General features: G+C 44.8%; 1 protein-coding gene across 9 annotated transcripts in view; it reads left to right on the top strand.

Annotated features, from left to right (window-relative positions):
* Positions 2,907-18,552, top strand: part of ADD1 (adducin 1) — a 59,048-nt gene continuing 43,402 nt past the window's right edge. For 8 of the 9 annotated variants that reach the window (XM_021395354.1, XM_021395351.1, XM_021395353.1 and 5 more), the window contains exon 1: positions 2,907-3,058. The gene's annotated coding sequence lies outside the window, so the exon portion shown is untranslated. The remainder of the gene's footprint in view (positions 3,059-18,552) is intronic. The other variant, XM_021395350.1, reaches the window with a different exon arrangement.

Genomic DNA, 18,552 nt, shown 5'->3' with positions numbered 1-18,552 from the left:
TGTGGAGGGAGATCAGAGCAGTCCAGAATGTGCTTTTCCAGGTAGTTGTTCCGTCAGATGTTTCTCTGCTATACATGCCTTAAAGAATAGGAAAATTCTTCTTCCTTACATAAATAAGTAAAAATAAATATACAAAAAAAAAAACAACCAAGCCTCCCTCCTGTGAAGAGTATAACCAGCGAGATTTGCAGCCCCTTGGGTGTTTCGCAAAGATAATTGGTGCTTGCCTACCCACGCTCTCCCTCTGCTTTAAGTCTATATGGCTGATCAGGAACTGCCTTTTACTTTGCCAGCATCAGACAAGGAAGTTTCAAGATTAAGGCTTCTTTTTGAAGGCCCTTGGGAAAACCAGCAAGGAATTCACAGAAGAGCATTGTTTATTTAGAGGAACCAGAACTTCACCTGAGAGCTGGAGTAAAAGGTCTGTGTGAAATGAAAATCAGTGACCGTGGTAGGGAAGTAAGTCCTGCCCAGAAATGCCCAGTCCACAAACTGTCAGAAAAGAGCAGCTCAGGCAAACCAAGAGGGAGAGAAATATTTTAATACTGTCATTTACACTTTATAGGTACAAAAACTGACCTAAAACTGCGTATGTGGAAGGGGCACACTCTGTATAAAGGAAAAGATAAACGTTTTAATGCCAGATTTGTGACATCAACCACCTATCGCTCTTCTTACCGGTAGCGAAGTTTGAGCATTCAGGACTGCTAATGCTAAGGTAAAGACTTGCATGAAAATAACTGTACAGTATTTTCTGATACCTGGTAATGCCAAAATAAAGTAGCCGGTGTACATGAATATATTTTCATTGACTCTTTTATTTTAGATGCTATGATCTACTGTAGCATAGTACTGCTGATGACTGAGTCTGCATAACTTCCTGCAGAAGAATCAGGTACATCTATACCAGCTGAACAGTACCAAATTCTGATGCTTCATGTCTGAACATTGTACTGTTGTACTACCTGTAAATATCTGATGTTTTTCTGTTTGTTTTGTTTTGTTTTGTTTTTATGGACCAGTAAATATTATCCAGTATATGTGCAGATATGCATACAGCAAATGCAAAACTACATGTAACAACCTTGTCTTGGTTGTTCTGTCACACCTCTCACAGGTAGTGCAAAGACCGTGAAAGAGTCAGATACCATGGCTGGAAAAACACTGTATGGTTCGTATTATTGTACCCTTGGTTGTAGCTGTAATCCTGTAAAATGAACTGCTAAGAGTTATCGAAGACAGACAAGCCTGAAATAGCACAGCAGTGCTTTTTCAGATTCTCAGTGCCGTAGTTCAGCAGTACTGTGTACTGCTTCAGTATGCTGAGCGTGTGTGCCCTCCCTTATGCTGCTACCCACAAGATCCCACCTTTGCTTCTGTGCTAGCGCTGGCTTTCATGCAGCGGGGGAGGAGGCAGCTCAGGAACCTGCTCAGGCCAAAAACTGAATTGGCAAGATTAATACTGTCATGCATTAGCTTTAACAGCCTCTGGCTACAAAGTGAGCTGTTTGAGTCTGCTGATTCAGCAGAAAGCTGATCTTGCCCCCTCACGCCCCAATTTTTTCCATCAGAGTAGCTAAGTGAAACAATATATTCTTTGGCCTCGGTACTATGCAAGGAATTTGGAAGGGGAGAGCAGGAATGGTGACCTTGGGCAGGTCACAGGCTAGTACAGCAGAAAAAGAGAGGGTTAAAGAACAGCACTTTCTGCCGCTTTTTCATGTGTTCAGATGTTTCACCATCAGACTGAATAGCGGCAATTGATAAAATTCAGCCTCTCATCAGCCTAAACTGCTGGTGACGCAGCACCCTGTAGTTACAAACACTTTAAGCCAGCACTGCTAGCAAAACAAATGATGTTGTCTTCCCCCAGTGCCTGGACACCATTTCTGATCTCAACATCACCTTCCCTCTTGGCACTAATGTTCTTATAGCCATGGCTAGGAAAACCATTATTTTAAGACAAAGCACTATTTTTTTTTTTTTGCCGAGTACATTTTTATATGAATGAGTTGTCCCATTTACTTCACCAGGCAAGAAAAAGAGCTAACACAAAAGTGTTCGAGAGGTGAACAAGGTGCCAAGCTGAGGGGGAATTCTACCATGCAGTCATCCACAAGCCATGGGGAAGGCAATGCATGAGGCAGGTGCACACCTGCAACCGACTTGATTAGACTTTGAACAAGACCAAGACAGTGGTAGCTTGTATGTAAACACATTACTGGGTCTAACAGGGCTCAGTACCAGATGGGAGAAGTGACTTTATATATTTTGGGTTTACAGCAACAGCCCTACCCGAAAACCACTCAAAATGTAGTTGTTCTCTAATTGTTAGTAATTACACCAACACCTATTGTGGAGTGATTAGGCAAACCTACAGCCAGGAGTGTCTTGCTATCAGATTTGCAAGTTATCCTGTCTACTTTGCAACTAAATCACTGATTTCATCGGTTGAGATCAATTTCAAGTTCTCATGTATCTCTACAGCGGGCGTTTCAATTCTAAGCAGCGAAGATTAATCACCAGAAAGCGCAAACCAGGGCTGGGGGGTATCTTTCTACCGCACCGCTCCTCGGCAGTTACTCGACTGCTGCCTCTACCTCCCGCCTTGCTGCACATAAGCTCCTAGACCGCGCGCTGCTCCCTTCTACACGGAGCAATCTCTACATGAAGCCCCTTCTTCGGCCTCCGCGAGCCACCCCGCGCTCTTCGAGGCACTCTCAGAGCCGCACTCGCCCCATACGCAGCCACAACCCGCCCAGAGGCGCAGGGCTCCACCACCGCCTCCCCTCACGCGCCTCCCGCCCCGCGGCCGCCTCCAGCCAATGGCGGAGCCGCTTGCTCGCCGCGCTCGCGCCCTCCAATGGGCGGCGCGGTTGTTGGCCTGCGGCCCGGGGAAGCCGCACCCTGCCAGGCGGGGGCTGAGGGGGGTGGGCGGAGCTCGGCGCTGGGGCCAGCGGCGGAGGCGACGGGCTCGGCAGAGCGGCTGCCCGTAGCGGCCCCCTCTTTCTCCTTCCCTCGCGCCGGTGACCGTTGTTTTATTCTCATCTGCCCTCGGGTGAGCGCTGGCGAGGCGGGCGGGAGGGAGCGAGGCGGCGGCGCCGTGGGGGCGGGGGGAGGAGGAGGAGGAGGAGGAACGTGAGGGGCGCGCGCTGCGGAGGGGCGCAGCCGTTAACGGTCCGCGGCGGGCGGGGGCGCGGCCGTTGGCAGCGGCGGGGGAGACGCGCGGGCGCCGCGGGGCTGCGAGGGGGAGGAGAAGGAAAAGCGGGCGGCGTTGGTAGCGGCTCGTGTGGCCCCGGGAGGAGGGGGGTGGGTTGTGGCGCTGCCTCGAAAACAGACAGCGGGAGCGGTGCGGGGGGGAACCTGCCTGCTGCAGCCCGCTGCGGGGCGGCGGCGAGAGTGCGTTCCGGTCGCCCGGGCGGGATGCGGCGGCTGCGGGCAGGTCCCTGTCCGCCGAGCGCCGTGCTGCTGCGGGGAGCCGCGCTTCCAGCACCAGTACCCTCAGCGCCGCCCCCGCCGTCCTTCTGCCTCACCTGCCCCTTCTGCGGCGGGCGCTTGTTTTGTTTCCTGTGCTGGAAAGGGTGCCTGTCCGTGCGTCGGCTTTCTGATGTCGCACGTCTTTTTGCACGTAAACACTCTGCAGTCTTTGGGGCGTTCTGAAGGTTGGTTCTTAATCTGCGTTGGCTCTAGGTGAAACCAGCCGTTAGGGAGGGGGTGAGATCCGGTCCGGCTGGAAAAATACCCGCGGTTGTGTTGAGACGGGGGCTGCGAAGAGCACTGGGTTAAATCTTGACTAGATGCTGCTGTAGCGTGCTGTCAGCTGGCTGCTGATGTTGTTTTCCTCTCTGCTTTTTGGAAAGTTGCTGTTGATAGTTATTAGTGTTACGTATTAAAAGTGTTTGAGGGGAACATTTTCTTGTATGGCGACATGTGTCTCTACATGCAGCTTCGCTGAACACTCCTACCTTCTGCTGGTGGGTTCTCGAATCCTCACACTGCAACGGCTGCCAGATATTTCTGTACGCTTTGCAGAAAGCTACAGGTATCTCATGAATCATAGAATCCTTGGAGTTGGAAGGGACCTCTGGGGGCCGTCTAGTCCTACTCCTTTGCAGTGAGCAGGGATGCGACAGCTAGATCAGGTTGCCCAGAGCCTGATCCACCTCGCCTTGAAAGTCTCCAGGGATGGGGCATCCACCGCATCTCTGCGCAGCCTGAGCCAGTGCATCACCACCCTCACTGTGAAAGATTTTTTCCTTATATCTAACCGAGGTCTACCCTCTTTGAGCTTGGAGACTGTTTGCATCTCTGGGCTTTGTAACGTGACCAAGCGTGCTGATGGAGCTCGACAGTTCTTAGCTGTCACAGGTATTATTCTTACTGGTAGAATGAAGATTTCATTTTTAAAATAAAGAAATATAAACTGAGGCTTCTATTTGCTTTGTCAAATCAATTGATGTAAGAACAGTGCATCTCAGTTTTAGGATTGTATTCTGTCCCTGTTTGTTATTATACAACGACGGACTGGTTCCTCAATTCTGCAGCAGGTGGCTTTACATTCAGCAAGCAGATTTGATGTGATCATATAAAAATAGGCTTAAGTGAACACACTGTCTTTTAGAGTTTGCTTCAGAATTTAAATTTGGCTGTTTTCTCAGAGTTTGCAGGAACTGGAAGTTTTTACATCTGTGTATCAGAATGCTTGCGTGTTTAGGTATTTTGGAGTTTTACTGGCATCTGTCTTCTACATGAGGCTCCATGTGGGATATACTTCTTTAGCTGAAAGCGGTTGTGCCGCCTGAATGTTTGCTTCTTAATGTTGGTGAATAAAAAATGGGATGGGAAACCTGAATATTCACGCTTCATCTGAAACAAGCACTTTTCCCAGCATGTTGTGCCAGTGAGTTCATTAGAGTATGGCTCGCTAGTGCAGTAGTGAAGAAGGTCATTTACTGCATCAGTATTTTTCTGTGACAGTTTTTTCATTGTCTCCAGCAGAAAATGACTCATCTCTCTTCTCATTCTTTGAGATTCACCAGTGGTGTTGGATATTTTGTAGGTTCGGAATCGGAATCTCACTTGGTGAGAATATGTGGCCAAACCCATTTGAGTGCTGAGAGACACATATGGGATGAAGATGCTTCTGCCCCATTTGAGTCTGGTTTTGGAGGGTGGCTTCCCAGCATGGAGTGCTTTTAGCAAATCTCCTTTACCAACATTATGTGAAATACTGTGTGACTTTGATGACATCCATTATCATCTCAGTAAATTTCTGCTGTTTATTGAAATTCATCTTGATAATCTTTGGTCAGATTGAGGAAAGAAGGCAATTGTTTGCATCAGCCAGAGGATGGTGTTTACTGTGGTCTTGTCAGCTCAGAAATCTTAGTGTGGTCAGTAGTTGCAAAAGTTGTAGGGGCTGAAGTAAGAGCGAAGACTGTGGGAAACACCATTTCTGGAATTACTGTTTTCTCAAATCAGGTATGAGCTGAGGTAATGTCATGTGTCACGAGGGCTCTGGATTAGCGTTCTGACCAACCACCCAGGTCCTGAATACAGTTCAAGTATTACTGTGACTTGAGGAATTTTAAAATTTATCTGCTCATCGCTTCAGGGCAGACTGAATTTTGCTGCTGCGCTGGATTTGAGCAACTGCTGCCAGTTGGGTGGCTGACCCGTCTGTATGCTTGCAGGCTTTGGTGGGTTGGCTCTTTGACCCTTAAGAAACCGAAGATGTTGTCCTTGAAGGCGCGGTGTTGAACACCTGCCCAACTTCCTCCTTGCAGCCTTGCTTCCTAGGTTGCATTTTGAGAAATGATCTCTTCCTGCTTTGTTGGGTGCAGTTACTATTCAGTGGCGGATCCGCCTTTCAACCTCCAACCAGTTGCATTAGCAAGCGAGACTTCAAAGAGCCTTTCACTGTTGGTTGAGTAGTTTCCTTGCAGATTAGTTAAAAATCAAAATACATGAAGGAGAGCACATTTCAGGTCACTTTTAAAACTGGGATATCAGGAACAGCTCCTCAAAAGTGAGATTTGGCGTTTCCATGCTCTTCAGGTGGGTTAAATATTGCTTTCAATTTGTAATTGACAAATGCATTGTGTTTTCTTTTTTTTAATCGCTATCTTTTTTACACCATATGTTCTGCATGGTTTTCTTGACTCATGAAATCTAAAAAAAGAGGGAATAAAATATTTTTGAGTTATGAGATTTTCTTCCATATACCTAATTGAATCACAGAGAAGAGGCCATGGAAAACACGAGTAGTAAATGAGTAGTTAATCAGTAGCATTTTATGGCATCTTTGATACTTTCTCATCAGAGGAGTAGATAAATGTTGAATCATGGTTCTTATCAATTCACCCACCAAAGATAAGGGGAAAAATTGAATTAACTAAGATCTTTTTGATTGGAGTCAGTAAGCATTTTAAAACTTGGGTAAAAATTGGGGTGAGAAAGTGTAATTTGACTTATAGTTGTGGAAACTGAGTTTATTTTAGATTTGTATTCTTTATCTATATGTCACATTTCTGCAGTGTTATCTGTGCTTTTATCTTGGTTGTGGTTCATATCTTACAAGGTCTGGTACACAATTTCAGCTTTGTTCTAGTTAATGAAGTTTTGCCAGATGGAACAAGAAAGGGTTCAGGCAACCCTGGGCACATGAAGGTTGTCTGCTTTTCTGTTCTTTTCTGGTTGGTTGCTTTGGGTTTTTTGGTTTGTGTATCTTTAAGGTTACTATGCATGAAATTAATGTCCCTGCATTCTCCCTGTGAAGGTGAAAGGTACAGAGTACTTGGTGACTTTAATTCTCTGCTAGTGGGTGATACTTTAGTTGTCACTGTGAAGTACTGCTGAAAGTTTGCGGAGTATGTTTGCATGCAAAACATCCATTCCATGAAAATTTAAGTGAAATAAGGCATCACTGACATCGTGCATTAACCAAGAGATGCAGCATACTTAGCTGTGTTTTTTTTCTTTCGGAAGATCTTTTCTAGCATAGCTTTGCTTATTAATCTTGAATGAGCACAGCTTAAAGTATTCCTAAAGCACTGGGACTTAGTTCCTCGCATTGTCACTTCTCTTCAGCTTCTGAATGCATGGCTGCATTCAGCTAGCTTGAAGTAGTGAAGTGGTTACTTCAGGCATACTGGGTTTCTACCACTAATGTGATGTCCTGAGTCCCACACTTGTGCCCCACAGATCACAGAATCGCAGGGACTGGGAGGGACCTCAAGGGATCGAGTCCAACTCCCCTGCTAAAGCAATGGGTCACACAGGTAGGCGTGCAGCTGGGTCTTGAGTGTCTCCATAGAAGGAGGCTCCACAACCTCTCTGGGCAACCTGTTCCAGTGCTCTGTCAACCTTAGCGTAAAGAAGTTCTTCTGCATGTTAGTACAGAACTTCCTATGTTCAAATCTTAGACCATTACTCCTTGCCCTATTGCTATGCACCGCCAAGAAGAGCCTGGCCTCATCCATTTGGCTCCCACCTCCCTTTAGGTATTTATAAACATTTATCAGATTCCCCCTCACTCATCTGTTCCCCCGGCTGAACGGACCCAGGTTACTCAGTTACTCATTTGGAAGATGCTCCAGGCCCTTTACCATCTTTGTGGCCCTCAGCTGGACTCCTCCTAGGAGATCCCTGTCTTTTTTGTACTGGGGAGCCCGGAACTGGACACAGCACTCCAGATGTGGCCTCACCAGGGCAGAGTAGCGGGGGTGGATCACCTCCCTTGATCTGCTGGCCATGCTGTTTTTAATGCACCCTGGGATCCCGTTGGCCTTCTTAGTCACAAAGGCACACTGGTGGTTCATGGCCAACCTGTTGTCCACCAGGGCACACAAGTCCTTCTCTGCAGAGCTCCTTTCCAGCAGGTCATCCCCTGTACTGATGCATGCAGTTATTCCTCCCCAGGTGCAAGACTTCACACTTGTTCTAGTTAAACCTCATCAGATTCCTCCCTGCCCAACTCTCCGGCCTGTCCAGGTCTCACTGAATGGCAGCACAGCATTCTGGTGTATCAGCCACTCCTCTTAGCTTTGTATCGTTAGCAAACGTGGTGAGGGTGGACTTTATCCCTTCACCCGAGTCACTGATGAAGATGTTGAACAAGACCGGACCCAGCACCAACACCTGGCAAACACCACTAGTTACAGGCCTCCAAGCAGTCTCTGCACTGCTGATGACCACCCTCTGAGCTCTGCCAGTCAGCCTGTTCTCAATCCACCTCACTGTCCATCTGTCCCACGTTTTCTAAGTTTCATAACAAGAATGTTGTGGGAGGCAGTGTCAAACGCCTTGCTGAAGTTAAGGTACACAACATCCACTGTACTCCCCCCATCTACCCAGCCAGTGATGACATCATAGAAGGCTATCAGGTTGGTCAAGCATGCTTTCCCCTTGGTGAATCCATGCGGACTACTCCTGGTAACCTTTTTCTCTTCCAATTGCTTGGAGATAGCTTCCAAAACAAGTTGTTCCATCACCTTTCCAGGGACAGAGGTGAGGGTCCATATGAGTTTTTCTGGATCCTCCTTGCCCTTTTTGAAGACTGGAGTGACATTGGCTGGCTATCCTCCAGTCCTCAGGCACCTCTCCCATTTGCCAGGACCTTTCAAAGATGACAGGGAGTGGTTCAGCAGTCACCTTGCCTGTCTTCTCAGCACACATGGGTGCACCCTATTGGGGCCCGTGGATTTGTGTACCTTAATTTTGGTTACATGCTCTCTGACCAGATCCACCTCAACCAAGGGAAAGTCTTCATTTACCTGGACTCTCTCTTTTGCCTCCAGAGTCTGGGATTCTTGAGGGCTAGTCTTAGCATTAAAGACTGAAGCAAAGAAGGCATTCAGAATCTCTGCCTTCTCAGCATCCCCTGTTACCAAAGCTCTTACCACATTTAGTAGGGGACCCACGTTTTCCCTAGTCTTCCTTTCACTGTTGACATGCTTAACAAGAGAGGGTTTTTTTAATCTTTTATGTCTTTTGCGAGGTTGAATTCCAAGAGGGCCTTAGCCTTCCTTGTTGCATACCTTCAGGCCCTGACAACATTCCTATATTATTCCCAGGTGGACAGGCCCATTTTCCACATTTAATGGACTATCTTCTTTCCCTTCAGTTTATCCATGAGTTTCTTGCTCATCCACGCAGGCCTCTTGCCACCTTTCCTGATTTCTTACTCTTGGGATGCACCAATCTTGAGCTTGGAAGAAGTGTCTAAGCACCAACCAGCTCTCCTGGGCCCCTTTACCTTCTAATGCTCTCACCCACGGGATACCTCCAAGTAGGTCTTTGAAGAAGTCAGAGTTGGCTCACGTGAAGTCCAGGGTAGCAATTCTACCTATTGCATTGCTTCTTCCACACAAGATCTTGAACTCCACCATCTCATGATTGCTGCATCCCAAGCTTCCCCCAACCATCATATCCCTGACCAGCCTTTCCTTCTTAATAAAAACAAGGTCAGGTAGCACTTGGCTCCTCCACCACCTGCATCAGAAAGTTATCATCAAGACATTGCAGGAACCGCCTGGACCTTGTGTGCCTGGCTGTGTTGCTTAGCCAACAAATATAAAGACAGTTGAAGTCCCCCTTGAGAACCAGTGCTGGGGATCACGAGGCTCCTTCCAGCTCTTTGAGAATGGCCTCATCCACGTCCTCTTCCTGATCAGGTGGCCTGTAGTACATGCTCACAATAGTGTCACCTACGTTAGCCTGCCCCTTGATTCTTGCCTACAAGCTCTTCACTTGTTCATCATTCCCCCCCCCCAGGTGGAGCTCAGTACATTCTAGTTGCTCTCTCACGTAAAGAACAACTCCACCACCTCGCCTCACCAGCCTGTCTTTCCTAAAGAGGACATAGCCATCCATGACAGCATTCCAGTCACGTGAGCCGTCCCACCATGTCTCTGATCACAGTGACATTGTGGCTCTGTGACTGCACACAGATCTCTAGTTCTTCCTGTTTATTGTCCACGCTGCCTGCATTGTATACAGGCATTTGAGGGACAACTGTGTATAGCACGGTGGTTGTTTTTCCATCCCTTCTTGAGCTTAAAGTAGAACTTACGAGATGGTGAGTTTTCAAAGGTAATTTGTGATACTTCTGGTTATAACCAAAGCATTCAGTTTTGTGAAAAATAATGATCTTAGATGTTTTTTTAGATCTCAGCTGTACCTGTGAAATAAATTCTTTTTTTTTCCTGTTTGCTTGTGTGTGGGTATAGGTGAAAGGTTGGTTTATTTTGGCAGTAGTAAATTCTGTAGAGCTTTCCCAAAGGATGTGAATGTCCTTTGGGAGATCAAGTGCAAAGTGTTCTGCTGCTCTTTTGATGTTGGACTTGATGACCTTAGAGGTCTTTTCCAACCTTAAAGCTTCTATTATTCTGTGTTTTGCCATTCTGTAGATCTGGTAGCATACATGGTGTGAATGGAGAGGCAGATTAATGTACACATATATTTAATCTAGGAGTAAGTTGTTATATCTTTTATACATCAAGTAGAGGTGGTGGACTTGCATGCCATGGTGGCAGAGGACCCTCCCAGCCTCTTTGCTGCTGCTGCCTGTATCCGGATGGCTGCTGCTGTGCTTTTCCCACGCTGCTTTCCATCTCCTTGAGAACCTGTGCTAATCCTGACGCTGCTGAGTTATGTGGGTCATCTTACACTGAGCTTCTTCCCTCTCTCCTGGGAGGAAAGGATTTGTGATTATAGCACTGAGTAACCACTTTGGCCACCGAGACTTCCACTTCTGCATCTGCCATAGGCTTTCCTGTTGATCTAGGACACTCTGATGCTGCTCCATCTCTAACGGAGATGGACGATGCTACCCCAGTTAAGGTGCGTGTACCTCTACTTACTCACTGTGGGACAGTACTCCTTCCAGTAGCTTCCAGTTTCCCCTTGCTGCAGCAACCTGGAGAGGAGCCAGGAGCAGAGAACTGTTAGCAGCACAAATTAGAGGAAGATAGTCTCTCAAATTGTCCTCTGGCCTGCCTGGCAACTGGAAAATAAAGGGTATTTTGGCAGCTGCTCAATGAAAGCCAGAAGTGGTGAACAGAAGGTTGGGAAGCGTGGTTAAAATCTGAATGTCAGCCAGAAAAGCTGGACTTCAGGCAGTCTTGCAAATCATGAGGGCAGCCTTATTAATGTAACATTCTGGCTGGCGAAAAAGTTGCCTGGGGCAGAGTCTTTATGGGTCAATACTTGCCGCTGAAGTGGGGAGACAGCCCTCCAGGCCACAAGCACAGCTCCCAGTGTCAAAAAGAAACCTTTGTAGCTGCATTCTTACGTGGTTTGGGATCCTTTCTAATGTGAGTGGGCTAGTGAACAGAAATAGCGGTCTCCCAAAAAGACTGAGCCTAGTGTCCTTCTCGTCTTTTTTTTTAATCATTAATGTACTTATTTATTGATGTTGGAATAGTGTCCATCACTAATTATTTGTATAGGCTTTGGTTGGTCACCCCAAATTACAAAGAACGCTAAAGATTGCATAAAGAAGAGAGATGAGAGTAATTAGTTACTTTTAAGCACAAATCCAGGATATCCTAATGTCACCTTTTTAAAGAGCTTATTTCTGCATTCCCAGGTTTACAGGGCATTAAGTCATTACTGTGTTCACATACATTGTTGAAATATATAGGTAGAACTAACATTTGGAAATTCATGACACCACCGTGTCTTAGAGAGACACGTTATTGCTCGCTTTCAGTAGTGTAGTTACTGGAGGCACTTAATTAAGAATGAGGCAGATTTGTAATGCACCGTGTCCCTCACAGACCTTTAATTAGTGCTAGAAGCCCTTTTTGTTGAACAGAGTATCATTCAGGATATTGTGACTTCTGATTTATCAGTTACTGGTTTGAAGATGTGTCCTAATAATCAGATATTAACGGTAGAAGGAATTAGCAAGGTCGTTCAATCTGAATTTTTTTATTTGTGGCTTCTTATTATACAGTTTCTAGTTGTTTAACTTAGTCCTTAATCTGATATGTTAAACATTAATGAATGGGATAAATTTAGATTTATTTCATTTGACTGACACTGAATCTATTCTAGCAAAGACTTGATAAACTGAGTGTGTAATCTGGTATTCCCTTCCCTTCACCCTCCCCTGTTGCTATAGTAATCCTAAAATTGAACCTTATTTCTGCACTTTTTGTTTAAACTAACTTTAGTGATAGCTGCAGTGCAATGTGTTCTCAAACCAAATATTGATAATGGTGTTTTTGGTGAAATTTTTAATGGTGAAAAGGGTGGTTTTTTTTTTTTTGAAATTTGGATTTAGTATCAGAGGTAAAAGAGAAAATAAGTATCCTTAACTTGTTTTCTTTTGTTCTGGCTCTGGGGAGACCTGGTGGCATTAATGTCCTTCATGTTACAAGCAGGCATCTTCTGGGGGTGGATGAACAAAGACCCAAGTAAAGCAACAAACAAGCAACCGCAACAAAAAAAGCCCCAAAACTCAAACCTGCCTGTGAGTGTCCCGGACAGCTGTTAATAATTGCAGTTACTGGAGTGAACATTCATAGTGCAAAGGCCACAACTTGGTTTAGCATCCAAATGTTCTTGCAGTTCCAGTTCTGCAGCAATGCTCAGGGTTTAACAGATGAGGTGCTTGCAGCCACTTTTGGCATCGCTGGACTTATGATGCAGCAATACATGCAGGTAATTCTGGCAAGTGGATAAAAAAGTTGTTCTTTTTGTAAACCTTGCTTTATATTATACAGAAGTATGACTTCTTTTCCTAGTGGAAATGCAAGAGCTAATGAGGTTAATAGCAAATTAAATAAAAGCATCAGGAATAAGCAGAAAACTGAAAAAGACTGATCTGTCTCATCAGGAAGCATGGAGACAATGAAATGAGATTAAAAATGATTTAGATAAGGGTGGAAAACTACATGGAAGATTTCCCTGCCTCTAGAGACGGGGCATCCACCACCTCTCTGGGCAACCTGTTCCAGTACCTCTCTACCCTTATCATAAAAATAAAAAAAAGTCTGGTTCCTTGTGTCCCGCCTAAATCTCCCCCTCTTTCTTTTAGTTTGAAGCCATTTCCTTTTGTCCTATCACAACAGACCCCACTAAGGAGTCTGTCCCTTTCTTTCTTACGGGTCCCCTTTACATAATGAAAGGCCTCTCATGTCTCCCCAGAGCGTAATGTAATTCCATTGGAAAACTAGAGTGGTGTTTACGTGAAAAATCAATTACAGTGGTGTCAGGATTTGCTGAGTACAGATTGAACTGGATGACCAAAAGATAACGTATTGAAAGTATGTTGGTAGTGGAGTTAGTCAGGGATCAGTTCCAAGACCTGGTTTTTTCATTAATTGTTGATATATTCCTACCAGTGCCAGTGTCGTGCTTTGCCATCAGATGCCATCAATACAGAAGGTTTTGCACAGATGGAGTTAAGACCATGGGATGTGATTAATAGCGAGTATTACCTAAATTCTTCTCACCCATCATCAAGGGGAGAAAAAAGAGAATTTAGACGGGAAGAAGGGGGTCTGATTCCTAGAGTGACAAAGGGAATGGAGAATTATCTTCTTAAGGGTGCCTAAAAGAGCATGTTTTTTGGTCTTGTAAAACAAAGCATGAAGAGGTTGTTCCCCATAAAAATGAGTGAAATAACACGGGTGGGTAAAACGAGCTTCTTAAGCTCAAGGTATGAGAACAAATGGGTACAAACTGTCCAAGAATAAGCCAAGTCTGGAAATTAGAAAAGATGGTTCCTAAGCAACAGAGGCAGAAGAGCCTGCAGCATCCTTCCCTTAGGAGTAGTGGCATGCAACTGTCTTAAAGATGGAGCTAGTTAGCTTATGTAAGGGGAGGAGGGGGTGTAACATGTAATTTTCCATGGTGCCTGGGGGTCTGAATATTCCTCTGGTTCCGTGGTTCCTGTCCTGTCAGTCATTGCAACGCAGTTCCTTGACCAGAGACTGTAGGTACATCGGAGAGCTGTTTCTTGGACACGTAAACAGTTGCATTCTGATGTATGTAAATGCTTGTATCAAGGGATAAAAAAAAATGCGTAGGCAAGTAGGAGGCTTTAAGGACTGTTTTATGTAATGCACTACGTTGTATGTAATGCAGTGGATATATGTTATGATATTCATAGTTTCACTGTAAGACCCCAAATCAACACAGAATGTACAGACTTCATGAAGAGCCCTAAGGTAGTGGAACCTTGTATGCCATATTGCCAGATACTGTGCTGCTGTTCCTGTGAATTGCCAGTGTGTGAACTGAGACTGACCACGTCATAAGCTAACAAGAGACACTCCTGTATCTCTGCACAACATAAGATCAGTGGTTTTGCAGAAGACCTGCAAAGAAGAGGGTTGTGCTACCTCCACCCTGCTTAACAGAAAGATGATAATCTGCAGACTGGGGAATTAATGGTGCCCGAGGTCACAATATCTTTATAAGTTGTACAGTTATTATGACACACTGAATCATGCTTTAATTCCTGCTGAGGTATTTCAGACCCATGGGAGAGCTTGCAAATGCTCGTACGCACCATTGTTTTGCCTGTATCGGTAGTGTATGTTATTGGATATGAACAGAAACAGAGGTAGAAATGTAGCATCTGCTTTATATTCTTCTATTCTAAATATTTTCTGTAAATGTTCTTGTAGAAAGCTTCATTTTTGGAAGGAAGTTCAAGCATGGAAAGTAGTTTGGTTAGGACAGGATAGAAATGCGATGGGGTTTGAGAGGTTCCTTCCTGACTCTGCTTAATGTGTGTTATTGACTTCCCTTCAGCTGTTAGTTGAATTTCCTGTTAATTTTAGGTAGAAGTAATTTCCAGAGCAGTTCTAGCAAGTGACCTGTCTGCGTGCTCTAGGTGGGATGTTTTCATTATTCATAAGCTCAATGTATTTTCCTGTTTTCAGAACAAACGTATGAAACTGAGTACTAGATCTTAGTCCTTCCAGTTGCTTCAAATAATTTCTTAGCCATAACGTCAAGGACTTAAATGGCACTTTGCGTACGCTTAAATGTTAATGTTAGTCAAGTTACATTCCAGAAATGGAACTTGATGGGAAAAGTGCTTGACAGTCTACCTTTCAAAAGTAGGTAAATACTATTTTAAAGGTTACCGTGTGTGTGAAATTGTTTACTATTACATGAACATTGTTAAAATTATATTTAATCTCCTTTATTATTTAGACATTCATCCTTGTCGTTTACTCTTAAATGTACGTGAACTAGAGACAGGATCAGATAATAAAAAGAAAAAAGTCCAATGTAAGGCGACAACTGTTTGGCAGTTGTATCCAGCAAGGAGATGACTCAGCAGATACACCGCAGCTCTTTCAAAAGGAGCATATATTCCTGTTTTGAAAGAATAGAGTGATGTATGAGCACTAAGAAGACTGAAGTCTTCTGTAGTGGGCAAATACAAGTCAGGAAAGGTTGGTTTAGTTCAGGGAAGAGAGATGAGAAAAAGAAATTGAAATAGAAGAAAAAAATAAATTGATACCATAAAGGCAGGAACAGCCTTAGAAGTCTGGATTACATTACATGGAGGATTTTCACTTGGATTTTTACACAGAATGTATTTCGAACACACTGTTTTTGTTAAGTCATGTGCTGTATTGGCCCATGGGACTTACGGCATTGTGATGATACGTTTGAGAGTATAACACAGTGTGAAGTAAGATTACAGATTTTATATCAGTTATATGGGGAGTGTTATAATGTGTGTAATTTTTTTCATGGTCTGAAGTAGAATACAACATCTCTGCAGATGTGTGTGTTATGCTGTTCTTAACACTGTGCAGCACTGGCAGTATTTATCAGAGTGTTTGAAAAGTTAAGCCACTACTTTGGCTATTTGGCAATTTCTGTCCACTTCGGCAAACACCAAAACGTAGTCTATAAAACCCCAAATGGTGTTTACTCTGGCAGCTGCAGAAACCATCTCTTCTTCATGAAGTCAGTGCAGTTGGAAATAGTAGTGGGCAGCTGGCTAAGGAAGCAATAGACTTAATACTTGAGCACTAGAATTGGCAGGCGTTTATTTATTAACAAAACCAAAATAAATCTGAAGCAACTAACTTCTTGGGCTGACGGTAGCTGAAGTTGAATGGCCTGTACTAAGTGCATCCCTTGCAGGGGAGGTTTCTGGGAGAGATGTGATAGACATACTGGTGTCTTGATACAGATAGGAAGGTAACATTTTAACTTTAAAAATGGCATAGTAAATGTAATTTATGGTGTGTCTCTACAGACAGTAAAATAGAGCAGCAGTAGGGCTTCTGGAAAGAGTTCATTTGACAACTTGAGTGCACATGATTCAGGGTCATTATCTGACTCCCAACAAGTTTGACACGACTGTTTATCCTTGATGTTCAGTAATTTAACTTAAATTTCTATTTCTAAGGTTATAGGCCCAGTGCTGGCTAGTGTGATATTTAGAACACAACAGATTCAAGAAATGTTTGGACGGTGCTCTTAAACGTAGGGTTTGAATATTGGGTGGTCCTGTGTAGAGCCAAGAGCCAGAGTCTCTGGTCCTTGTGAGTCCTTTCCAACTTGGGATATTCTATGGTTCTATGCGTGATTTCTGATTACTGCTTGGCAAACATAAGCAGGTGTGAGGTGGGAGTTTTCACCACATTTTCAGAAGTCTTCCCTGTGTTAATGGTGGTAGTAGTAGTGTTGAAAGACAGAGAACATTTTTACCATATATAGAAGTCCCTTGGATAGGGGTCTGAATAAAAATCGGCAGTGAAGACGGTATCAGTCAGTGGAGTTGGTTTTAGGCAACCAAAAATAAGACATATTAGAAACTTTTTCTTTTACATTTAATCTTCAAATGCTTGTTATCTACAACTGTCCTGGCCTAAAGATGCTAGTCTTTAAGGATGGATAACATTTAGTTTAATCTGGAAGCACAGTTATGTGTCAAACAGGAACCTTACAGGTTGAGACTTGAATTCAACAAATGCAGAATCATACAATCATAAAATCACCAAAGTTGGAAAAGATCTACAGGATCATCCAGTCCAACCATCCACCTACCACCAATATATAACTATATAAAATTATGAGTATATATATTATATATATATAAATAATATATAATTATATATATAATATATATATTATATTATATAAATAATATATAATTGTTATATATTATATATAATATATAACATAACTCTCAACACAATGTCGAAATATTTCTTGATCACCTCCGGGGTCGGTGTCTTCACCACCTCCCTGGACAGCCCATTCCAGCGCCTGACCACTCTTTTGGAAGAGCAGTATTTCCTAATGTCCAGCCTGAATCTCCCCTGGCACAACTTGAGGCCATTCCCTCTTGTTCCATCACTAGTTACACCAGAGAAGAGGCTGACCCCCAGCTCACTACAACCTCCCTTCAGGTAGTTACAGAGAGCAATCAGGTCTCCCCGGAGCCTCCTCTTGTCCAGACTGAACAATCCCAGCTCTTGCAGCTGCTCCTCATAAGGCCTGTGCTCCACACCCCTCACCAGCTTTGTTGCCCTTCTCTGGACACACTCCAGGACCTCAATGTCTTTCTTGCAGTGAGGAGTCCAAAACTGGACACAGTACTTGAGGTGGGGCCTCACCAGTGCTGAGTACAGAGGGACAATGACTTCCCTACTCCTACTGGCAACACTATTTCTGATACAAGCCAGGATGCCATTGGCCTTCTTGGCCACCTAGGCAGACTGCTGGCTCATGCTCAGCTGAGCATCAACCAATACCCCCAGGTCTGTTTCTTCTACACAGTCTTCCAGCCACTCTGCCCCAAGCCTGTAGCGTTGCCTGGGGTTGTTGTGGCCAAAGTGCAGGACCCAGCACTTGGTCTTGTTGAACCTCATCCCATTGGCTTCAGCCCAGAGATCCAGCCTGTCCAGTTCTCTCTGCAGGGCCTTGCTACCCCCAGGCAGATCGACGCTTCCTGCCAGCTTGGTGTCGTGTGCAAACTTACTGAGGATGCACTCAGTGCCCTCATCCAGGTCATCAATAAAGATATTGAAGAGGACAGGCCCCAGCACCAGCCCCTGGGGTACACCACTGGTGACCGGTCGCCAGCTGGATTTACCTCCATTCACCGCCACTCTCTGGGCCCGGCCCTCTAGCCAGCTCCTTGCCCAGCAAAGAGTGTACCTGTCCAAGCCACAGGCTGCCAGCTTCTCCAGGAGAATACTGTGGGAGACAGTGTCAAAGGCTTTGCTGAAGTCTAGGTAGACCACATCAACAGCCTTTCCCTCATCCACCAGGTGGGTCACTCGATCACAGAAGGAGATCAGGTTGGTCAAGCAGGACCTGCCCATCACGAAGCCATCCTGACTAGGCCTGATCCCCCGGTTGTCCCCCAAATGCCATGTGATCTCCGTCAAGACAATCTGCTCCATCACCTTCCCTGGCACCGAGGTCAGGCTGACAGGCCTGTAGTTCCATGGATCCTCCTTACGACCCTTCTTGTAGACGGGAATTACATTGGCAAGTCTCCAGTCCTCTGGGACCTCTCCAGCTGACCAGAAACGCTGATAGATGATGCAAAGCAGC

Source organism: Numida meleagris, chromosome 4 (genome assembly GCF_002078875.1).
Source record: "Numida meleagris isolate 19003 breed g44 Domestic line chromosome 4, NumMel1.0, whole genome shotgun sequence".
Lineage (NCBI taxonomy): Eukaryota > Metazoa > Chordata > Aves > Galliformes > Numididae > Numida > Numida meleagris.
The sequence above is the reverse complement of the archived record's forward strand: the minus strand, read 5'-3'. Positions and strand labels throughout refer to the sequence as shown.